Source organism: Rattus rattus, chromosome X, assembly GCF_011064425.1.
Source record: "Rattus rattus isolate New Zealand chromosome X, Rrattus_CSIRO_v1, whole genome shotgun sequence".
Taxonomy (NCBI): domain Eukaryota; kingdom Metazoa; phylum Chordata; class Mammalia; order Rodentia; family Muridae; genus Rattus; species Rattus rattus.
In genome coordinates, this window is record NC_046172.1 from 14,043,158 (window position 1) to 14,068,801 (window position 25,644).

General features: G+C 37.9%; 1 long non-coding RNA gene across 1 annotated transcript; it reads left to right on the plus strand.

Annotated features, from left to right (window-relative positions):
• Window positions 1-804: 804 nt before the first annotated feature.
• Window positions 805-11,049, plus strand: LOC116889060. Its single transcript, XR_004386363.1, has 3 exons — window positions 805-1,234; window positions 1,957-2,011; window positions 10,717-11,049. It is a non-coding gene; the product is annotated as an uncharacterized LOC116889060 (long non-coding RNA).
• The last annotated feature ends 14,595 nt before the right edge of the window (window positions 11,050-25,644 follow it).

Below are 25,644 nucleotides of genomic sequence, written 5' to 3' on the forward strand. Positions count from 1 at the left end.
AGCTCAAGAAGGATGACCTAAGTGCAGATGCCTCACTCCTTCTTAAAAGGTGGAACAAAAATATTCATAGGAGGAGACATGGAGGCAAAGTTTGCAGCAGAGACTGAAGGAACAGCCATTCAGAGCCTGCCCTACATATGGGCCATATATAAACAGCCACCAAAACTAGATAGGATTGATGAAGCTAAGAAAGTGCATGCTGACAGGAGCTAGATATAGATGTCTCTTGAGAGACATAAAGCATGTCAAATACAGAGGCGAATGCTGGCAGTAAACCATTGAAGTGAGAATAGGGTCCCCACTGGAGGAATTAGAAAAAGGATTGAAAGAGCTAAAGGGGATTGCAACCCCATAAGAACAACTATGCCAAACAACCAGAGCTCCCAGGGACTAAACCACTACCCAAAAACTATACATGGACTGATCCATGGCTCCAGCTGCATAGTAGCAGAGGATGGCATTATTGTGCAACAAAGGAAGGTTGGACCATCAGTGTAAGGGATGGACGGGGTTGGGGGAGGGGGCAGTAAGGGTTGGATGAGGAGGGGAATAACCTTAGAGAAGAAGGAGAGGAGGAAGGAATAGGGAGTTTATGGACAGGAAAACAGGGAAGGGAATAACATTTGAAATGTAAATAAAGAAATATCCAATAAAAAAAGTTGATGTAATTGATGACATATGAAATCCAGGTTGATTTTTGGGCTGAAGGCCACTTTGGTTTATTTAGTAAGTTCCAGCAAAGACAGAGATGCATAGTGAGATGCTGTCTCAAAAGGGTTCAACACCTGGGGTCACGAGCTGAGTGGTTGGGAGTTCGGGGGTGGAGGGGGATGAGTGAAAGAGGTTTGTTATGTCATTGATGCAAGAGACTGGGAGATGGGGTGATGGGGGCTTGAGAGAGCAGTGAACGGGGGTCTTGCGGACCTAATAGTGGACAAAGTGATGAGGCTAGATAGGATTAAGTGAGTCTTACTAATCTTTGGCTTATACACATTTTCTAGCACAGTGATCTCCCCTCTTTAGATGGGCCCCCTTGTCTCCATCTAACAGTGTACCGCTCGTGGGAGTCGTGGGGAACAGTGCTGGATTGAAGGGTGCTGGATTGAATCAGCCTTCAAAGGCTTCTTTACAGTGCCTGAGCTAGACGGCCCCAGTGAGGTGAGAGAAGAGGAAAAATAACATCTTAGAGCCTTAGCGACCTTTGGACATTTTGAGGTCTGAGGAGGGATAACAGGTACCATTTGAATAATAAGTAGAGGCTTATTTTTTAGAATTTAATAAATAATATTTGAGTTATGAATGAATTTGAAGATAGAGGGGAAGAAAATAGGAACTAACTTTATCTCTTATTTAAATGTCCATCTTAGACATTCAAGGGCTATATATTACTTAGTAGTTAACATTTTATTTATATATTAAAAATGTATGCCTGAAGTTTTATATCTTTTTTATTTAGAAATTTAATTTGTAACATTTTCTAAACTCTAAATTTTCTAACATTTTCTAAACATGTAGATAATAAGTGTACAGTTCCATACATTATTTTAACAACTGTATAGCATTTCATCTTGAATTTCTACTTATTATCATATTATACATTTTCTATGATTGCTTTAGTTTGGCATTATTAAAATCTGTTCTGTGTATCTCAGTGGTATAGTACTGGCTTAGTATGCACAAGGCTGTAGGAATAGGTTCTATCAATACTACAAGAAAACGTTTAATTTTCTTGTACTTGGAATGCAGAGATAGGAAGATCTCTGAGTTCAAGGCCAGCCAGGACCACATAGAGAGATCTTTCTCAAAAAAAACAAAACAAAACAAAAAAAACCTTATAGTTGTCCATACCCTTTCAGAAAGTGGCCTCTCCTCACATAAGGGGATTTTTGGGCAGATGATTCTGAGCACCTCAAATCTAATGGTATCTACTCTTATATTCTACTCTGCTAATTCCAGCTCAGCTTTCATACATCTGTTTTCTCAAGAAAAGCAGGAAATGGCAAAACTCCAGGTAAGTATGTGGTCCGTTTCTATATTTTATCATAGATGTGATGAGATATATATGCATCAGCACTGCAAAAGTAGGAAACTATAAATTACAGGGATAAGAGAAAATGAAAAATAACCAAATAAGGTCAAGTTAGATAGTTGATGAATTAAGTAAGTAAGGGTAGCAGATGTTTCTTAACTTATGATTATGTCATATTTTGGAGTTATGTTAATTCATAGTTGAAATTTCATTTAATACCTTTATCTCACTAAACATCATGGCAACATGGTATATTGTGGTTTGTATAGGCCATAATGACATTGCTTACTGGGAGCTCTTGCTCAGTGCTGCTTGCTGCCTTATGTCATGAGAGAATAGAGTATCACTTATGTTTATTCCAGGAAAAATCAAAATTTGAATTATAGTTTCTATTCAGTTCACATTATTTTTGCACCATTGTAAAGTTAAAACAAAGTTAATTCTTTAGTTAAGATTATCTTCGAGGTTCCAGTTTGTTGTTGAATCATCTGGCAGCTATATGGTAGTATAATCAGTGCCTTGACTTGCCTTATTTCATTAGGATAGTGTATACCAAGGCTTTAGGGTAAACCAAGGTTTTCTGGAATTGTATTTTGGGGCATTTTTTAGCTATGTCTTCATGTAGACTACTTCATGTAGTCTTCAGTAATAGACTGATAAAATGTTTCCCTGCTTTCTTGCAGTTAGTCCTCACAAAATTCCCTAGAGGGAAGGGAGACATTGGGAATGAAATCTCTTCTCTTTCAAATGATTTTTCTGCAATCATTTCTTCAGTTGGATTTTCAGTTCTCTTGCATCCAAAAGACAAATTCCCCAAGATATGTAAAACTTACCAACCTTTTTGTTCAGTGTTCAGTTTCTTTTTAATTACAGTGAAATCTTGCTGTTGTACAAGCTGATAAATGTTAACACAAGTAGATTGATGTAACCAACTGACCAGGGAGATGGAGAATAGTTTCATCTTCCCCAAAAGCTGTTTCCTGCTGTTCTTTTATAGTATCCCATCCTGTAGACTAAAGGAACTATAGATCTATTCTGTGTCTTTACAGTTTTGTTTTCTCAAGTGTGTCATATAAAATGGGGTCACATATTTATAACCCTAGTTTGAAATTATATATTTGCTTTCAAGATTATTGATTTACATACATTTGAAGATATGTACATATAGTTCAAAGAATAATACAAAAGGGCCTGTATACCCATTATATCTCTCAGAACTATAGTATAATATTACAGACAGTTTATTGACATTAACATGATCAAAATATTGCATCACTTCCAGTCTTCTTCAAGGCTACATCCACTTCTCCCTAATCCTCCAGCCCCACCCCAAACCTAGTCTGCTGGAAACACCTATCTGTTCTCTTATTTCAGGAATTTGGTTATTTCATATGATTTATATGAAATCATCTAAGAAACAGATACTCAGGCTACACAAAACCCTGTCTGCCCTCTCACTTCAAATCAGTTACCTTCCCGGCAGGATGGCATATAACTGTACTCTCAGCTGAAACAAAAGAACCATGAGTTCTGGGGCTACTCTGCGCTACATAGCCGGATCCTGTCCCTAAAATACAAATGTTGAGGATGTAGCCCAGTGGTAGAGCATCTACCTAGCATGGGCAAGACCCCGGGCTCAGTTCCCAATGTTAAAAAATTATCGGTGGTATCCATCTTGTTCTGATTTTTAAAAAAGAATATTCAGCGCAGTTGTATATAGTTGGATACTGTGAGGACTAGTGTGTTTGTTAACTAGAATCACCTGGGAAGAAGGAAATTCAGGAAATGCCTCTAGCTGATTGGCCTTTGGATTTTTTTTTTTGATTAATGGTTGTTGTGAGAAATCCCAGCCCCCTATGGATGGTGCCACTCCTAGGCAGATGGTCCTGGGTTATATAAGAAAGAAGCCACACAAAATGATGCTAAGATCTGTCACCTCAAATACTTATCACTTAATCCTGTCTAACTGAAATAGTCTATACTTTGTCTGGTATCTACCATTCTGCTCTCTACTACTACTGAGTTTGATTTAGATTCTACATGTAAGTGAGACAGTGCCCCAGGCTAGTGATGATCTTCCTATATAGTTTATGATTGCCTCCCAAGTGCTAGGTTTATAGGTGTTTGCTTGCCTGTGTCTTTTTCTTAGAAGAATATGTTGAGGTTCCTTGCTTGTTTTCAAGTGGAGTTGTTTACTTGCTATTGTACTTTTTGGCTATTAATACCTTATCAGAAATAATCTTTTTTATTAAAAATGATTTAAATATAACTTTTAAATATTTTTCCCAATCCACAGGATTGCTTCTTCGCTATCTTAGCTATTTTTTCCTTATGCAGAAGTTTTTTCATTTAATTCTACTTACCTATTATTATTCCTCTTGTTGAGCCTTAGGGATCACATCCCAAACCAATTATTGCCTAGACTGATGCTGTGTTTTACTCATGGGATTTTTAATTTTTTTTTTCATAATTTTGATATGTAACCCAGGTTGACCAGAAACTGACTGAATAGTCCTTTTTTTGGCCAGAAACTCTTGACCCTCCTGCCTCTTGTCATCTGAGTGCTATGTTGATAGACATGCAGCACCATAGCCAGTTCCTGTGTTTCCATCTAGAAGTTGTCTATTTTGTTCTTTTGATTTGTGTATGTGTCTTGCACCAGTACCTTCATTGATGTACCTTTATAGTAAATCTTAAAATTAGATAGTATGAAGTCTTTATTCTACCTTGTCAAATTGTTAACCTATATGTGCTCCTTTCCTTTTGACTTTTTGCATAAATCTTGCTTATATGTTTAAAAATATTTTGCTAGGACTGTGAATGAATTAAACAATATTGGATACAGTATACCCTCTTCATTTATTTAAATCTTTGGTCATCTCACTGATGTTATATTGTTTTCAGCATACAGGTCCTACGTATGTATTTTGTTCAGCTTAGGTCACCATGAAAGGATATCATAGTTGATAAAGGTATAGTTCAGACATTAATACCACAAAAAAAAAGATTTAAAAAAAAGCTTCATTTTGGGTGGCTTAAGCTATATAGACTTACCATTGTATAGCCTTGGAGACTATAAGTATAAGATCGGGTGCAAGCAGGGTTGGTTTCTGGTCCAGTGCTTTCTTGACTGTTGATGGTTGCCTTTGTATGTGCTTTATTTATTTATTTATTTCATTTTATTGGATATTTTATGTATTTACGTTTCAAATGTTATCCCTTTCCCCCTCCCCCTGCTTCTATGAAGATGATCCCATTCCCACCTCAGCACTCTGGCATTACCCTACATTGGGGAAATAAGCCTTCAGAGGACCAAGGGCTTCTCCTCCTATTGATCCCAGACAGTGCCATCCTCTGCTACATATGCAGCTGGAGCCATGGGTCCCTCCATGTGTACTCATTGGTTGGTGATTTAGTCCCTGGGAGCTCTGGGGGGTTGTTTGATATTTTTGTTCTTCCTATAGGGTTGCAAACTCCTTCAGCTCCTTCAGTCCTATCTCTAACTCCTCCATTGTGGTCCCTGTGCTCAGTCCATGATTAGCTGCAAGCACCCTCATCTGTGTCAGTAAGGCTCTGGCAGAGCCTCTCAGGAGACACCCATATCTGGCTCCTGTCAGCAAGCACTTTCTTGGCATCAACAATAGTAACTGGGTTTAGTGGCTGCATATGAGATGGATCCCCAGGTTGGGCAGTCTCTGGATGACCTTTTCCTAAGTCCCTGCTCCACTCTTTATCTCTGTATTTCCTCCTGAGAGTATTTTGTTCGCCTTTCTAAGAAGGAATCTACACTTTGGTCTTCTCCTTGAGCTTCATATTGTCTGTGAGTTGTTTCTTGGGTATTCCTAGCTTTTGGGCTAATGTCCATTTATCAGTGAGTACATACCATGTGTGTTTTTCTGTAATTGGGTTACCTCACTCAGAATGATATTTTCTAGTTCCATCCATTTGCCTATGATTAATTTCATGAAGTCATTGTTTTTGATAGCTGAGTAGTACTCCATTGTGTACATGCACCACATTTTCTGTATCCATTCCTCTGTTGAAGGACATCTGGGTTCTTTCCAGCTTCTGGCTATTATAAATAAGGCTGCTATGAACATAGTGGAACATGTGTCTTTGTTGTATATTGGACCATCTTTTGGGTATATGTCCAGGAGTGGTATAGCTGGGTCCTCAGGTAGTACTATGTCCAATTTTCTGAGTATGGCCTTTCCTATGTGTATATCATATGGTAAGAGGAAGGCAGAGAACTTGATTTGCTGTCCTTCCTCTTATGGACTCCTATCGGGTGAAGGCCCTACCCTTCTGACCTCATTTAACCTTACTATCTCCTTAATCTGCACCCCAAACCAAACCACACTAGGGATTAAGATTTAAATGTATGTTTTGAAGGACACAGTTTCAGTCCACACTGATAGACTTATTAGCACATATTATACGTTGTTGCGGATAGGGTTATTTTGATCGTTTTTACTGTCCTTTATACTTGTCCACTTCTCCCAATGTTTTTACTCTTCCCAGATTCTCAGATAGTATACTGAGAATCTGATTCTCAGATACTTTCATGTCTTTTTTGGGGGGGGGCGGGGTCACCCAATGAGTTTCATTAGGGTTGTTTACAGGAGCAGAGTTCAGAGATTATTTACTGGCAACATTAAAAACACCTTGCTAGTGGGTACCCCACTGAAGAAAATGCCTCATTTCCCCCCAGAGATCATTACCTACCTATAGATTCTTAGAGGGAAGTGGATCTCATTAGTCCCTCCCCCTAGAAAACTATTAAAATATTCCCAGTGAATAACCACAGGATCGTCAGCAGATACAGAAAAGTCTTTCAAAAATTCAAGAGTGGTTTATGATAAAAGAAAATTAGAAAAAGAAGAAACTTTCTGAGCTCAGGTTTTTAAAAAAGACTCTTTAAAATTTCTAAAAAGAAAACATAAAATTGAATGATACAAGTCTCTATTCAAACATGCTTGTTTTCCCCCAGTGCTACTAAATATTAGGCTGGGAAAGAAGTCCATCCAAATGTGCAGGAAAATAGAAATAAAAGGTATGACCGAAAAAAAAAAAAACAAAAAAACAACTATCTCCATGTCAGGAAATGCATGATTAGGACTATCTAAGGCTATTAAGGTTGCTCAGCCAAAGCACAGAATTGAAGGTCAATAGACAAAAATCAGTTACAGTTCTACATACCGATAGTGACTATTGGAAAATAAACATTTAAAAACAAAAACTATTACAATCACTTTAAAAATGAAATACACACACACACACACACACACACACACACAGTCTTAGAGTTTTACTGCTGAGAAGAGTCACCATGACCAAGGCAACTCTTATCTTATAAAGGACAACATTTAACTGAGACAGGCTTACAGGTTCAAAGGTTCAGTCCAGTATCATCAAGGCGGGAGCATGGCAGCATCCAGGCAGCCATGATGCCGGAGGAGCTGACAGTTCTACATCTTCATCTGAACACTGCTAGCACAATACTGACTTCCAGGCAGCTAAGATGAGGGTCTTATAGCCCACATCCACAGTGACACATCTACACCACAGGACCACAACTTCTAATAGTGCCACTCCCTGGATCGGGCATATACCATATGCAAACCATCACAAACACGCACACATATCTATATATGAAAACACATGATTATGTGGCATTATTAGCCCATTCAAAAAACCTGGGAAAGCTATAGGTCTTAGAAGGTAAACTATAGCAGTTTTGCTAAATGGATGTGATACACCTGTCAGTTTGACTTCTAAGTACTTATATTTATCCTCATATATTCTTTCTGCTGTTATTTTTGATCAGAGATGCTTTTTTTTTTTTTTACAGGAAGCAACAGTAGTGCAGTTCTACTGATTAAATTTTAAATATAGGACCATAGGGTACTTGAAATGAATCATACTTGGTCGTGGTGTATTATTCCTTTTGGATATTTGTAAATCCAAACTACTAACATTTTAAATGTCACAGTTCTTGTGATAGATATGACTTTGTTTTTGGCTTGTTTGTTTTTGGGACAAGGTTTCTCTATATAGCCCTGGCTGTCCTGAAACCACGTGTAGATTAGATTGGCCTTGAACTCAGAGATCCACCTGCCTTTGCCTCCCAGAATTAAAGGTGTGTGCCAATATATCCACATACTACACTGTTTTTCTTTTTAGTTTTTATCAGTGTAATACCTCATGAGATTGAAACTATTTCTTTCACTACTATTTTCTGGGAACTACTTTGAACTAGAGTCGATTCTATTTTAAATATTTCATAGACAGTGTTTGAACTGTGTGTTTGTTTTTTGTTTTTGTTTTTTGTTTTGTTTTGTTTTGTTTTGTTTTGTTTTGTGTAGGCTAACTAAACAGTTCAGTTCCAGGGACTGAAGATATGGCACAGTGATACCTAGATACCTAGCTGTAATAGATGACTAATGGTATAATGCCCTAGGTTATATGCCTGTACCACAAAATAAATAAATAAATACTCAACTTCTTTACTATTCCAGATATATTCATGTTAACTTCTTTTTTCATCTTGGACAAGCTTTGGTGTCTGAAAAATTACTCCATTTATAAATTTAAAATTATGTATATAATATATATAAAGTTTTTTTCAGATGTCATAGCCTCTCAATATCTATTATTTTATTTCTAGTATTAGCAATTTATGACTCCATACTCTGCCAGTCTTGCTAAGGCTTAGTAAAGTGTTTATCCTTTTAGATTTATTTTGTTAAGTTTTATGTGTATGGATACTTTGTCTGCATTTATGTATGCGTACCATGTGCCTGCCTGGAGTTTACAAAGGTCAGAAGGTATAGATCTCCAGAACTGGGTCACAGACAGTTCTAACCCCACATATAGGACCTGAAATGAGGGTTCCATGTAAGAACAGCAAGTGCTTATAATCACTGAGCCATCTCTCCAGCCCATTATGATACTTTTAAAATAATCATTCTTTCTTTATTGATTTGTCTGTGTTGTTTTTTCATTACTTCTTCAGTTTGTTTTGGGTTAATTTTCTTTTTTTTAAAACTTTCTTAAGGGATATGTTTAAATTATTCGATTTAAACAGTTTTTTCAAGGGTTAGCCGGTGAAATGGTTTAGTGGTTAGTAGGTAAAGGCACCTGCTGCCAAGCCTGATACTTGAGTTCAATTTCTGAGATTTTCATAATTGAAGGAGAGTTCCAATTCAATATTTTTTAAGTATAAATTTTTTTCAAGGATAGTTGAGTTAGTAAAGTATTTACTTACCTAGTATTCATGAACTTTGGGTTGAGCCCTAGCACCACATAAAACAAGATATTGTGGCACGTACCTGTAACCACAGCACTTGAGAAGTAGAAGGAGGAGGATCAAGACTTGAGGACCAGTCTAGAGTATGGGAGATTTTATCTCAAAAAATCACTTTTTTTCATTTAGTGTCATAAGATTTCTTCTAAGCACATTAGCAGTTTTTTTATGTTCTCATACATTTTTATGTTTTCATTTTTGTTCAGTTCAAAATATCCTCTAATATTCTTTGTGATTTTACTTCATGTATTTTACCTGTCTTTTTTATGTACATACACTTTCCAGAGTGGTAGTTGTTTTTTGAGTCAAGGTCTTGCCATAAAGCTCAGACTATTTTTTTTTTAGAAGAATGGTATTTAATTCCCAAGTGTGTAGAAATTTTCCTTTTATCTTTCTACTATTGTTATTTTTTAATTTCTTTCTGATCTGATAGCATAATTAGTATGATTTCAGTTATTTTAAGTTAGTTAAAGCTTGCTTTGTGATAGAGTCTCTTTTGTTAATAAGCCACATATACTTTAAAAAGTCTGTTTTCTGTTTTTAGTGGAGTGTTATATGTTATTTACATATAGTTAATGGTATTATTTAATTTTATATCCTTGTTACATTTTCTATTTATTGGTTCTGTCAGTTCCTATAAAAGAAACATTGAGGTGTCAAGTTTGCCTATTTCTCCTGTCAGTTTTCAGATAATCTGTGTGTGTGTGTGTGTGTGTGTGTGTGTGTGTGTGTGTGTGTGTGTGTGTGTGTGTATGCATATGTATTCACATATGTGGGTGCCTCTGTGTATACATATGCATGTAGAGCCAGAATTCAGAAGTAGTATTGTTGGTGGTATGTTTTTAGACAGGATTTACTATGTAACTTAGATTGGCCTCAAAGGCCCTGTGTCCTTTAAGCAGCCTTGAACTGATAGCCCTTTTGTTTTGGCTTCCCTAGCACTGGGATTACAGGAATGTACAACCAGTGTTGGCTTTTTGTTTTGTTTTGTAAATTGACCTTCTTACCCTTATATATTGTCAGCCATTCTCCTGAGTGATTCTATTCTCAGTGTCTAGTTTCTCACTCAAAGTTCTATGTTTGCTGTTATGAATATAATCATTCCAGCTTTTCTTTGACTAGTATTTCAATAATATCTTTCCATTTAAAATTTTTAAAAATTTTTTTCCTTTATATATTTTATGTGTACAGGTGTTTTATCTGCATCTATGTCTGTGTACCATGTGCATGCCTTGTATCCATGGAAGCCAGAATAAGGCATCAGATTCCTTAGAAGGGGAGTTACAAATGGTTGGGAATTGAAACCAGGTCCTCTAGAAGACCTTAACCTCATTCTCAACTAAGCCATCTCTCCAGACTCATCCCTTTTTTGTTGACACAGAGTCTCTCTGTATGCAGTCCTGGCTGACTTCAAGCTCACTGTTTAGCCCAGGGTGATCTGAAACTCAAGATCCTCCTGTCTCCAACTGCCAAATGCTGAAATTGCAGGTAAGTAGCACATCACGTAACTCATCCTTACTTTTTATACAACTAGTATTAATTGCGTTTGAAGCATATTCTTGTAGATAACATACAGTTGAGTTCATTAGACTGTTGGAACTATCATCACAAAGTACCACAGACTAGATGCCTTAAATAATCAAACTTTCTCTTTGCACAGGTCTAGAACTCCAAGATCAAAGTCCTCTCTTCTCTGACATATTGTTTGGTTACAGCCTGCTTTCTTTCTTTCTTTTTTTTTTTAAGATTTATTTATTTATTTCATCTATGTGAGTACACTGTAGCTGTCTTCAGACACCAGAACAGGGCATCAGATCCCCATTATAGGTGATTGTGAGCCACCATGTGGTTGCTGGGAATTAAACTCAGGCATCTCTCCAGCCTTAGAGCCTGCTTTCTATTTGCAAGGTCATGCTGTGACCTTGCTATTGTCTTCATACTGTTCCTCTTCTTATACCATTCTTTATTGGCTCTGTTTTAATATCTTTCTTTAACTTTTCCTTTTTCTTTTATGACAGTGCTGGGGATTGAACTGGGAAATTAGTGTTATGCTTACTACTACCACTGATCTGCAGCCCCGGCCCTTCAATTTACTTTTAATTTTCTCTATGAATGTCCTATCTCCAAATATAGTATAAGAATTGGACTCTAATATATGAATCATAAATTTCAATCCCTCAGACTAGGTAATAGTTATAATCCATTTGGAAATTTTCATTTAATTGGTGCATTTTAGTCTTTTCACTTTAAATGGAATTCTTGATACCCTTGGATTTAGGCGTCACATTTCATTGTTCATTCACTGTTCTTTTCCCCATTTTATTTGGTAGTGATTCCTCTTGCCGCCTTTAAAAATTAAACATTTGTTTTGTTTTGTTTTTTTGTATTGCATACTTATTTATCTCTCTGTATGTGGTGAGAATTGAACCCAGAACCCTGGTATAATGAACATAATTCACCACTGAGTATCTTGTGTTTATCATGTCTTGCTATGTAGCCCAGAGATTTCAATTACATTAAATTAAAATTTAATGGGTATTCTATATGTGTCAGCAAATGGGTAGTTGATAGTGTTATTTAGTTTGTTTGTTTGACTTGTATTGGTTTTAAGATAGTCTCACCATGTAGCTCTTTTTTTGTGGGGGGGGGCGGTTTATTCAGCTTACACTTCCACATTGCTGTTCATCACCAAAGGAAGTCAGGACTGGAACTCAAACAGGTCAGGAAACAGGAGCTGATGAAGAGGCCATGGAGGGATGTTACTTACTGGCTTGCTTCCCCTGGCTTGCTCAGCTTGCTCTCTCTTTTTTTTCTTTATTAACTTGACTATTTCTTATTTACATTTCGATTGTTATTCCCTTTCCCGGTTTCCAAGCCAACATCCCCCCTAACCCCTCCCCCACCCATTCTATATGGGTGTTCCCCATCCAATCCTCCCCCAATTACCGCACTCCCCCCAAAAATCATGTTCACTGGGGGTTCAGTCTTAGCAGGACCAAGGGCTTCCCCTTCCACTGGTGCTCTTACTAGGATATTCATTGTTACCTATGAGGTTGGAGCCCAGGGTCAGTCCATGTATAGTCTTTGGGTAGTGGCTTAGTCCCTGGAAGCTCTGGTTGCTTGGCATTGTTGTTCATATGGGGTCTCGAGCCCCTTCAAGCTGTTCCAGTCCTTTCTCTGATTCCTTCAACAGGGGTCCCGTTCTCAGTTCAGTGGTTTGCTGCTGGCATTCGCCTCTGTATTTGCTGTATTCTGGCTGTGTCTCTCAGGAGCGATCTACATCCAGCTCCTGTCAGCCTGCACTTCTTTGCTTTATCCATCTTGTCTAATTGGGTGGCTGTATATGTATGGGCCACATGTGGGGCAGGCTCTGAATGGGTGTTCCTTCTGTGTCTGTTTTAATTTTTGCCTCTCTTTTCCCTGCCAAGGGTATTCTTGTTCCCCTTTTAAAGAAGGAGTGAACCATTCGCATTTTGATCATCCTTCTTGAGTTTCATGTGTTCTGTTTACCTAGGGTAATTCGAGCATTTGGGCTAATAGCCACTTATCAATGAGTGCATACCATGTGTGTTTTTCTGTGATTGGGTTACCTCACACAGGATGATATTTTCCAGTTCCAACCATTTGCCTACGAATTTCATAAAGTCATTGTTTTTGATAGCTGAGTAATATTCCATTGTGTAGATGTACCACATTTTCTGTATCCATTCCTCTGTTGAAGGGCATCTGGGTTCTTTCCAGCTTCTGGCTATTATAAATAAGGCTGCGATGAACATAGTGGAACACGTGTCTTTTTTTATATGTTGGGGCATCTTTTGGGTATATGCCCAAGAGAGGTATAGCTGGGTCCTCAGGTAGTTCAATGTCCAATTTTCTGAGGAACCTCCAGACTGATTTCCAGAGTGGTTGTACCAGTCTGCAATCCCACCAACAATGGAGGAGTGATCCTCTTTCTCCACATCCTCACAAGCATTTGCTGTCACCTGAGTTTTTGATCTTAGCCATTCTCACTGGTGTGAGGTGAAATCTCAGGGTTGTTTTGATTTGCATTTCCCTTATGACTAAAGATGTTGAACATTTCTTTAGGTGTTTCTCAGCCATTCATCATTCCTCAGCTGTGAATTCTTTGTTTAGCTCTGAACCCTATTTTATAATAGGGTTATTTGTCTCCCTGCGGTCTAACTTCTTGAGTTCTTTGTATATTTTGGATATAAGACCTCTATCTGTTGTAGGATTGGTAAAGATCTTTTCCCAATCTGTTGGTTGCTGTTTTGTCCTAACCACCCCATGTAGCTCTTAAATGGCCTTGAACCTACAGAGATCTGCCTGCTCTGCTTCCTGAGTGCTGGGATTAAAGTCCTATATTGATTTTATATCTACTTGTTCTTTCAATTTCAGGCTGTTACATGATAACATATGATATATGGCCCAGGCTGTCCTCTGCTTCCTAAGCATTGAGATTGCAGTATAAGTACCACCATGCTTGGTCCTTGGTTATATGTTAGACTATATCTATTTCCATAGTTTCTTTTGTGTTTGCTCTAGAGATTATCATGTGTACTTAACTTTATAAAATATGATTAATATTAACATTTTTATCTCATTTGTATGAACTTGTATAAGTTTCCTTACCTGGTCCCATTTCTGTTTTGGCTATTATATATCTACATGCATTGAAAGTTATATTGAACACTCTTAAAGTGTCTTTGTCTCTGCTTGGTTTAGGGTGTTGTTGCTTTTATGTGGAGTTTCACTATATTTTTTTTCTCAGATCCCAAATTCCTAGGTTCATTTGATCCTCCTGCCTCAGCCTCCTGAATAGCACAGACATGTACTACTACATCTGTCTTTACAATGTTTTAATTATAGTTTCAACATCTTCATATTTTAGAGAATTGAAGAGAAATGACATTATTTTATTTATCTTTTTAAAAAACCATGTCCGGTGTTCTTCCTTCATTGTTGATAATTCAGATTTCCTTGTCTGTTTCCTTTTCAGTTGTCTGTCTGTAAACTGCTTTTAGTAATTATTTTCAGATTAAGTCTGTTGGCAACATATTTTTCCTTTATTGTGAGTATCTTTATTTCACTTTTATTCCTGAAGGAAATTTCTATAACATAGATTTTTCAGTGTAGTTATCATTTGTTACATTTATTTATAAACATAAATGTGCATACATTTGTGTGTTCATACATTTGTGCATGTTGAGGCCAAAGACAACTTACAGAAGTCAGTTCTCTCCTTCCACTATGTAGGTTTTGAAGATTGAACTCAAACTTTCAGGCTTGACAATAAGCACCCTTGCTGCTGAGCTATCTCACTGGCCTGAATTATCATTCTTTTTGATATCTCAACAATGTTGTTCTACTTCTTCACTCTGTGTTCTGTGATTTCTGGTGAAGAATTCGCAGTCATTTGAATAGTTAATTCCCCTATATGTATTATTTTTTCCTTTGCCTTTAGTTTAGCACTTTTATGATAATGTTTCTGGGTATGGAATCCTTTGATATTTTTTTATCCTGTTTCAGGTTTCTTCTGCTTCCTGAGCCTACAGATCCATGCCTTTGTCATAAATGGGACACAATGAGAACTTCTTTCTTCAAACACATTTCTGAATTAGCCTCTTTCTCCTGTGCTTCTAGAACTCTGATTGTCTGAAATTGACATTGTAATCCATGGTCTCAGAGATGCTGTTCTTTTTCCCTCAACCACCCTAGTGTTCCTTCCCCCATTTTTCAAATTGGACAATTTCTATTGATTTACCCAGAAGCTTTCTTACTCTTTTCTATCCTCCCCTCCCCTCTCCTCTCTTCCCCTCCCATCTCCTTTCTTCTCCTCTTCAGTCCCCTCTCCTCTCTGATTGTGTGAGTCCTGGGCTTAAATTCAAGTTGTCAGGCTTGTTGGCAAGTGACTTTTTCTGCTGAGCCATCTTGCTGGTTTCTTCTCCGGGTTTTGGGGGACTATCCTAAACTCCGTTGATGCTGTGTATTCTGGTAAAGCTTCTGTTGCCTGAGGTATAAGAAAAAGGATGGAAGAAAGAACAAGTGGATGAACATTAAAGGTTCTCTTCTTTTAAAGCCAAACAGGAAAGTCACTCTTAGAGATCTTTGTCTGTGTCCATACCATCTTTTTAGCTATGTTACCTTGAACCTGGGCCAGTGAATACCAGTGAAAAGTAGAAACTCATCATTTATGAGTTCTTTCCTTTTCCTTAATCTTCCTGGTACTCTTCTTTTTTAGATTCTTCTAACTGCTCTTTCTTGCCTTCTGTCTAGGTTTCATGTCTGTACTAGGAGGGAAACGCGGGAATATACGTACTCCATCTTACTTGGAAGCATAGATCCCAAAGTTACAGTGCACTATGCTGCCCACTGTCTGTGGGAACATGCCTATATATTCTAAGTACATGCATAGATCACTGCTCTCAGCTGTTGTGTTGCTAAACTGCTAGGCACATATGGGAAGCAGTGAGAGTACTGATATTGTCTGTTTCATTCTACTTTCTGTTGTGAGAGATCTCTGATCCTAGGCATTTTCTCTTTTAAAAGGATAGAAACCTTAGTTATGATGAATACAATAGAAGAGCCCTACCAAAAAATCTTAACTACTCAGGAAGGCAAAAGTTATGTGAATATCAAAAGCTATAAGTGATTTAAGAAATCATCCTCTAGAGAAGACTTCTCTTTGTGGTTTGGTTAATCTCTCCAGAGAAGTCCGTTATTTATATATAACCTTATTCATGGCTCTCCACCTCTGCTTCCTCCCATTGTCCTCCTCTGTGTTTATATCTACTCAGTCAGCTTTCCGATTTGTTCATTGTTGTTCTTCCTGGTGTTCTACAAATAATCCTCTTAGATTGGGGGTTTGGTTTTGGTTTTAGATAGAGGTCTCACCATGTTTCCTGGGCTGGCCTTTAAACTCTTGACCTAAGTAGTCCTTCTGGGCTGGCCTTCCAAGTTGCTAAAATTACAGTAGGTTCTCCCAGCCCTGGTTTTGGCATGGTTTGTTTGGTTTTGTTTTTAATCATAGGTAACTTTTTTTTTTTTTTACTTTTTTTCATCTGAGAATATTTTAATTTTCTTTCCTGAAGAATATCGGTTTGTGGTTGAAACATTGTGTTTCTTTTAGTGTTTGAAAAGTATTAGGACTGCTTCTTCCTGACCTCCTTATATGAGAAATCTATCATTTAAATCCTGCCCCCTTAGGAGAAGGTTAAGGCCTCCTGGATATCACTCCACACTGTTACAAAAAGTCACTGCAGGACTAGGTAAATCCATCGCTCCTCAGCCTTTTGGCTAAGATCAAGTGTAGGACTAGGTAAATCCTCTCCCATGAAGGCCAGACGAGATAGCTAGCTCATTTCGGGTAATGGGATCCATAAGCAGGCAACAGAATCAGGGACATCCCCTGTTGTTGGAGGAATTGTATGAAGACCAAGCTGCACATCTGCTACATAATGGGGGTGAGGGGGTGGTTAGGTCCAGCCCAGGCTTGCTCTTGGTTACTGGTTCAGTCTCTGGGGGGCCCCAAGGGTCAAAATTAGTTGATCCTATTGGTTTTCTTGTGATGTCCCTTATCTCCTTTCAGGTCCCTCAATCCTTCCCCCAACTCTTCCACAAGATTCTCCAAGCTCTTATCTAATGTTTGGCTGTGAGTCTCTGCATTGATTTTTATCAGCTGTTGGGTGGAGCTTTCAGATGATAGCCATGCTAGGCTCCTGTTTGCAAGCATAACAGAGTATCATTAATAATATCATGGATTGGTTCTTATCCTTGGGACGGGTCTTAAGTTGGGGCAATCATTGGTTGGCCATTCTGTCCTTCTCTGCCTCATCTTTGTCCCTGTACATCTTGTATACAGGACACATTTTAGGTAGAAAGTTTTGTGGGTGAGTTGGTGTCTGTATTCCTTCACTGGGAATCCTGCCTTAAAGTTATAAGATGTGGCTACTTCAGGCTCTATATCCCCCACTGCTAGGAGTCTCAGCTAGACACACCCCCATAGGCTCCCTGGGGCCTCCATCCTATCACAGGTCTTTGGCAACCACCTATTTCCATTCTCTCTCCCCAGTTCTCCCTGTATCTGATCCCTGCCCTACCCCATTCCCTTCCCCATCCCCACTCTCACCCAGTCAGGGATGGTAATACCGCCAAAAGTCTTGTTTTGTTTTGTTTTGTTTTTTAGGATTATTTTACCATATGAACTCAAAAATTGCCCTTTCAAAGTCTAAAGAATTGTGCTCAATTTTTGATGGGAAGTGCATTAAATCTATAGATTGCTTTTGGTAAGATGGCCTTCACTGTGTTAATCATACCAATCGATCAGTGAGCATGAGAGAGCTTCCCTTCTGATATCTTTTTCAATTCTTTTTTTCAGAGATTTGAAGTTCTTGTCATGCAGGTCTTTCACTTGCTTGATTAGAGTTACATCAATTTATTTTATTTTATTTATAGGTAATGTGAAGGCTGTTATCTCCATAACTTCTTTCTCAGGCCATGTATCATTTATATAAAGGAAGGATACTTATTTCTTGAGTTAATTTTGTAACCAGCCATTTCACTAAAGTTGTTTATCAGCCATAGGAGTTCTCTAGTAGAATTTTGGGGATCACTCCTATATACTATCTTATCATTCATGAAGAATGATACTTTGATTTCTTCCTTTCTGATTTATATCACTTTGATGTCCTCTTGTTGTCTTGTCACTCTAGCTAGAACTTTAAGTACTATATAGATAGTGAAAGAGTGGGAAGTCTTGCCTTTTCTCTGATTTTAGTGGGATCACTTCAAGTTTATCTCCATTTAATTTAATATTGGCTATTGTTTTGCTGTATATTGTGTTTATTGTGTTTAGGTATGTGCCATGAATCCCTGATCTCTCCAAGACTCTTAACATGAAGGGGTGTTGGGTTTTTGTCAAAGGCTTTTCAACAGCAAATGAGAAGATCATGTGACTTTTCTTTTCAGTTTGTTTATATAATAGATTACATTGGTGGATTTTCATGTATTGACCGATCTCTGCATCCTGGGGTGAAACCTACTTGATCATGGTAAATGATATTTTTGATGTGCTCTTGGATTCGGCGTGTGTGTATTTTATTGAGTAGTTTTACATCAATGTTCATAGGCAAATTGGTCTGAAGTTCTCTTTTTTGGTGAGTCTTTGTGTGATTTAAGTGTCAAGGTGACTGTGGCCCCATAGAATGAATTAGGTACTTTTCCTTCTGTTTCTACTTTGTGGAATACTTTGAGGCGTATTGGTATTAGCTCTTCTTTGAAGGTCTGGTAGAATTCTGCACTAAAACTACCTGGCCCTGGGCTTTTTTTTGAGGGGGGGTTAATGACTGCCTCTATTTCCTTAGGGGTTATAGGACTGTTTAGATAATTTGCCTGATTTTGATTTAACTTTGGTAAGTTGTATTTGTCTAGAAAGTCATCCATTTCATTAAACTTTCCAATTTTGTGGAATACGGGCTTTTGAGGTAAGATTTAATGATTTTTAAAATTTCCTCAGTTTCTTTTATGTCTCCCTTTTCATTTCTGATTTTGCAAATATGGATACTGTCTCTATGTCTTTTAGTTAGTTTGGGTAATGGTTTGTCTATCTTGTTGATTGTCTCTAAGCATCAGCTCTTAGTTTCATTGATTCTTTGCATTTTTTGTTTGTTTTGTTTTGTTTTTGTTTGTTTATGAGTTATTGATTTCAGCCCTGAGTTTGATTATTTCCTGCCTTCTACTGCTCTTGAGTGTGCTTGCTTCTTTTTTTCTTTTTTTTTTTTAGAGCTTTCAGATGTACTCTTAAATTGCTGGTATGAGAACCATTTAATTTCTTTATGGAAGTACTTAGTGCTCTGAACGTTCCTCTTAGCACTTTTTTCATTGTGTCCCATAAGTATGTTGTGCCTTCATTTTCACTGAATTCTAGAAACTATTTCTTCATTTATTTCTTCATTGACCCAGTAATCATTGAGTAGAGAGTTGTTCAGTTTCCATGAGTTTATAGGATTTCTGTTGGTTCTGTTATTGCTAAAGTCCAGCTCTAATCCATGGTAATCTGATAGATTACAAGAAGTTATTTGAATCTTGGGTTTCTTGAGGCTTGCTTTGTTACCAACTCTATGGTCAATTTTGGACAAGGATCATTCCATAAGACGCTGAGAAAGGGGTATATTCTTTTCTGTTTGAAAGAAATATTCTGTACATACCCATTAAGTCCACTCTACATGTAATGTCAGTTATTTTCATTATTTCTGATTAGTTTTTGTCTGGATGACCTGTCTATTGGTGAGAGTGGGGTGTTGAATTTTCCCACTATTAGTGTGTAGGGTTTGATGTGTGATGTAAGTTTTCGGAATGGTTCTTTTACAAACGTGGGTGCCCTTGCATTTCGAGTTATAGTTGCTCAGAATTAAGATGATATCTTGGTGGATTTTTTTTTCCGTTTTTTCTTTATTAACTTGAATATTTCTTATTTACATTTCAAATGTTATTCCCTTTCCCGGTTTCCGGGCAAACATCCCCCCTAACCCCTCCCCCACCCATTCTATATGGGTGTTCCCCATCCAATCCTCCCCCAATTACCGCACTCCCCCCAAAAATCATGTTCACTGGGGGTTCAGTCTTAGCAGGACCAAGGGCTTCCCCTTCCACTGGTACTTTTACTAGGCTATTCATTGCTACCTATGAGGTTGGAGCCCAGGGTCAGTCCATGTATAGTCTTTGGGTAGTGGCTTAGTCCCTGGAAGCTCTGGTTGCTTGGCATTGTTGTTCATATGGGGTCTCGAGCCCCTTCAAACTCTTCCAGTCCTGTCTCTGATTTCCTTCAACAGGGTCCTGTTCTCAGTTCAGTGGTTTATGCTGGCATTCGCCTGTATTTTGCTGTATTCTGGCTGTGTCTCCCAGGGAGAGATCTACATCTGCTTCCTGTCAGCCTGCACTTCTTTGCTTCATCCATCTTATCTAGTTTGGTGGCTGTATATGTATGGGCCACACGTGGGGCAGGTTCTGAATGGGTGTTCCTTCTGCCTCTGTTCCTAATCTTTGCCTCTCTATTCCCTGCCAAGGGTATTCTTGTTCCCTTTTAAAGAAGGAAATAGCCACTTATCCATGAGTGCATACCATGTGTGTTTTTCTGTGATTGGGTTACCTAACTCAGGATGATATTTTCCAATTCCATCCTTTTGCCTATGAATTTCATAAAGTCATTGTTTTTGATAGCTGAGTAATAGTCCATTGTGTAGATGTACCACATTTTCTGTATCCATTCCTCTGTTGAAGGGCATCTGTGTTCTTTCCAGCTTCTGGCTATTATAAATAAGGCTGCTATGAACATAGTGGAGCACGTGTCTTTGTTATATGTTGTGGCATCTTTTGGGTATAAGCCCGAGAGAGGTATAGCTGGGTCCTCAGGTAGTTCACTGTCCAATTTTCTGAGGAGCCGCCAGACTGATTTCCAGAATGGTTGTACCAGTCTGCAATCCCACAAACAATGGAGGAGTGTTCCTCTTTCTGCACATCCTCCCCAGCATTTGCTGTCACCTGAGTTTTCAAACTTAGCCATTCTCACTCGTGTGAGGTGAAATCTCAGGGTTGTTTTGATTTGCATTTCCCTTTTGACTAAAAATGTTGAACATTTCTTTAGGTGTTTCTCAGTCATTCAGCATTCCTCAGCTGTGAATTCTTTGTTTAGCTCTGAACCCCATTTTTAATAGGGTTATTTGTCTTCTTGTGGTCTAACTTCCTGAGTTCTTTGTGTATTTTGGATATGAGCCCTCTGTCAGCTGTAGGATTGGTAAAGATCTTTTCCCAATCTGTTGGTTGCCGTTTTGTCCTAACCAGAGTGTCCTTTGTCTTACAGAAGCTTTGCAGTTTTATGAGATTCCATTTGTCGATTCTTGATCTTAGAACACGATATTAGTGTTTTTTCGTAAAATTTTCTCCAGTGCCCACGTGTTCGAAATGCTTCCCCACTTTTTCTTCTATTAGTTTGAGTGTATCTGGTTTGATGTGGAGTCCTTGATCCACTTGGCCTTAAACTTTGTACAGGGTGATAAGCATGGATCGATTTGCATTCTTCTAAATGCTCACCTCCAGTTGAACCAGCACCATTTGCTGAAAATGCTATCTTTTTTCCATTTGATGGCTTTAGCTCCTTTGTCAAAAATCAAGTGACCATAGGTGTGTCGGTTCATTTCTCATTCTTCAATTCTATTCCACTTGTCTATCATCTCTGTACCAATACCATGCAGGTTTTATCACTATTGCTCTGTAATACTGCTTGAGTTCGGGGATAGTGATTAACCCAGAAGTCCTTTCATTGTTGAGGATAGTTTTAGCTATCCTGGGTTTTTTGTTATTCCAGATGAATATGCAAATTGTTCTGTCTAACTCTCTGCAGAATTAGATTGGTATTTTTATGGGGATTGCATTGAATCCGTAGATCGCTTTTGGTAAAATGGCCATTTTTACTATATTAATCCTGCCAATCCATGAGCATAGGAGATTTTTCCATCTTCTGAGGTCTTCTTCAATTTCTTTCCTCAGAGGCTTGATGTTCTTGTTGTACAGATCTTTTACTTGCTTTGGTAAAGTCACACCGAGGTACTTTATATTATTTGGGTCTATTATGAAGGGTGTCGTTTCCCTAATTTTTTTCTCGGCTTGTTTCTCTTTTGTGTAGAGGAAGGCTACTGATTTATTTGAGTTAATTTTATACCCACCACTTTGCTGAAGGTGTTTATCAGCTTTAGTAGTTCTCTGGTGGAACTTTTGGGATCACTTAAATATACTATCATATCATCTGCAAATAGTGATATTTTGACTTCTTTTCTTTTCCAATCTGTATCCCTTGACCTCCTTTTTGTTGTCTGATTGCTCTGGCTAGAACTTCAAGAACTATATTGAATAAGTAGGAGAGAGTGGGCAGCCTTGTCTAGTCCCTGATTTTAGTGGGATTGCTTCAAGTTTCTTCCATTTAGTTTAATGTTAGCCACTGGTTTGCTGTATATGGCTTTTACTATGTTTAGGTATGGGCCTTTGAATTCCTATTCTTTCCAGGACTTTTATCATGAAGGGTGTTGAATTTTGTCAAATGCTTTCTCAGCATCTAATGAAATGATCATGTGGTTTTGTTCTTTCAGTTTGTTTATATAATGGATCACGTTGATGGTTTTCTGTATATTAAATCATCCCTGCATGCCTGGGAGAAAGCCCACTTGATCATGGTGGATGATTGTTTTGATGTGCTCTTGGATTCGGTTTGCCAGAATTTTATCGAGTATTTTTGCATCGATATTCTTAAGGGAAATTGGTCTGAAGTCCTCTTTCTTTGTTGGATCTTTGTGTAGTTTAGGTATAAGAGTAATTGTGGTTTCATAGAAGGAATTCGGTAGCACTCCATCTGTTTCAATTTTGTGGAATAGTTTGGATAATATTGGTATGAGGTCTTCTATGAAGGTCTGATAGAATTCTGCACTAAACCCGTCTGCACCTGGGCTCTTTTGGTTGGGAGACCTTTAATGACTTCTTCTATTTCCTTAGGAGTTATGGGGTTGTTTAACTGGTTTATCTGTTCCTGATTTAACTTCAGTACCTGGTATCTGTCTAGGAAATTGTCCATTTCTGCAGATTTTCAAGTTTTGTTGAATATAGGCTTTTATAGTAAGATCTGATGATTTTTTGAATTTCCTCTGAATCTGTAGTTATGTCTCCCTTTTCATTTCTGATTTTGTTAATTTGGACACACTCTCTGTGTCCTCTCGTTAGTCTGGCTAAGGGTTTATCTATCTTGTTGATTTTCTCAAAGAACCAACTTTTGGTTCTGTTGATTCTTTCTATGGTCCTTTTTGTTTCTACTTGGTTGATTTCAGCTCTGAGTTTGATTATTTCCTGCCTTCTACTCCTCCTGGGTGTATTTGCTTCTTTTTGTTCTAGAGCTTTTAGGTGTGCTGTCAAGCTGCTGACATATGCTCTTTCCTGTTTCTTTCTACAGGCACTCAGCGCTATGAGTTTTCCTCTTAGCACAGCTTTCATTGTGTCCCATAAGTTTGGGTATGTTGTACCTTCATTTTCATTAAATTCTAAAAAGTTTTTAATTTCTTTCTTTATTTCTTCCTTGACCAGGTTATCATTGAGTAGAGCATTGTTCAATTTCCACGTATATGTGGGCATTCTTCCCTTATTGTTATTGAAGACCAGTTTTAGGCCGTGGTGGTCTGATAGCACGTACGGGATTATTTCTATCTTTCTGCACCTGATGAGGCCCCCTTTTGACCAATTTTATGGTCAATTTTGGAGAAAGTGCCATGAGGAGCTGAGAAGAAGGTATATCCTTTTGCATTAGGATAGAATGTTCTATAAATATCTGTTAAGTCCATTTGGCTCATGACTTCTTAGTCTGTCACGCCTCTGTTTAATTTCTGTTTCCATGATCTGTCCATTGATGAGAGGGGTGTTGAAATCTCCTACTATTATTGTGTGAGGTGCAATGTGTTTTTGAGCTTTAGTAAGGTTTTCTTTTACGTATGTAGGTGGCCTTGTATTTGGGGCATAGATATTTAGGATTGAGAGTTCATCTTGGTGGATTTTTCCTTTGATGAATATGAAGTGTCCTTCCTTATCTTTTTTGATGACTTTTAGTTGAAAATTGATTTTATCTGATATTAGAATGGCTACTCCAGCTTGCTTCTTCCGACCATTTGCTTGGAAAGTTGTTTTCCAGCCTTTCACTCTGAGGTAGTGTCTGTCTTTGTCTCTGAGGTGTGTTTCTGTAGGCAGCAGAATGCAGGGTCCTCGTTGCGTATCCAGTTTGTTAATCTATGTCTTTTTATTGGGGAGTTGAGGCCATTGATGTTGAGAGATATTAAGGAATAGTGATTATTGCTTCCTGTTGTATTCATATTTGGATGTGAGGTTATGTTTGTGTGCTTTTCTTCTCTTTGTTTTGTTGCTAAGATGATTAGTTTCTTGCTTCTTCTAGGGTATAGCTTGCCTCCTTATGTTGGGCTTTACCATTTATTATCCTTGTAGTGCTGGATTTGTAGAAAGATATTGTGTAAATTTGGTTTTGTCATGGAATATCTTGGTTTCTCCATCTATGTTGATTGAGAGTTTTGCAGGATACAGTAACCTGGTCTGGCATTTGTGTTCTCTTAGGGTCTGTATGACATCAGTCCAGGATCTTCTGGCCTTCATAGTTTCTGGTGAAAAGTCTGGTGTGATTCTGATAGGTCTGCCTTTATATGTTACTTGACCTTTTTCCCTTACTGCTTTTAATATTCTTTTTTTTCTTTATTTTGTGCGCTTGGTGTTTTGACTATTATGTGACGGAGGTGTTTCTTTTCTGGTCCAATCTATTTGGAGTTCTGTAGGCTTTTGTATGCCTATGGGTATCTCTTTTTTTTAGGTTAGGAAGTTTTCTTCTATGATTTTGTTGAAGATATTTACTGGTCCTTTGAGCTGGGAGTCTTCACTCTTTCTATACCTATTATCCTTAGGTTTGATCTTCATTGAGTCCTGGATTTCTGTATGTTTTGGACCAGTAGCTTTTTTCCGCTTTTACATTATCTTTTGACAGTTGAGTCAATGATTTCTATGGAATCTTCTGCTCCTGAGATTCTCTCTTCCATCTCTTGTATTCTGTTGGTGATGCTTGTATCTACAGCCCTTGTCTCTTCTTTTGGTTTTCTATATCCAGGGTTGTTTCCATGTGTTCTTTTTGATTGCTTCTATTTCCATTTTTAATTCCTTCAACTGTTTGATTGTGTTTTCCTGAATTCTTTCAGGGATTTTTGTGACCTCTATGGGCTTCTACTTGTTTATTTATGTTTTCCTGGAATTTTTTTTTTAGGATTTTTGTGACCTCTCTATGGGCTTCTACTTGTTTATTTATATTTTCCTGAATTTTTAGGAATTTTTTACATTCCTCTCTGTAGGCTTCTACTTGTTTATTTATGTTTTCCATGTTTCTAAGGGAGTTCTTCATGTCTTTTCTTGAAGTCCTCCAACATCATGATCAAATATGATTTTGAAACTAGATCTTGCTTTTCTGGTGTGTTTGGATATTCCGTGTTTGCTTTGGTGGGAGAATTGGGCTCCGATGATGCCATGTAGTCTTGGTTTCTGTTGCTTGGGTTCCTGCGCTTGCCTCTCGCCATCAGATTATCTCTAGTGTTACTTTGTTCTGCTATTTCTGACAGTGGCTAGACTGTCTTATAAGCCTGTGTTTCAGGAGTGCTGTAGACCTGTTTTCCTGTTTTCTTTTCAGCCAGTTATGGGGACAGAGTGTTCTGCTTTTCGGGCACATAGTTTT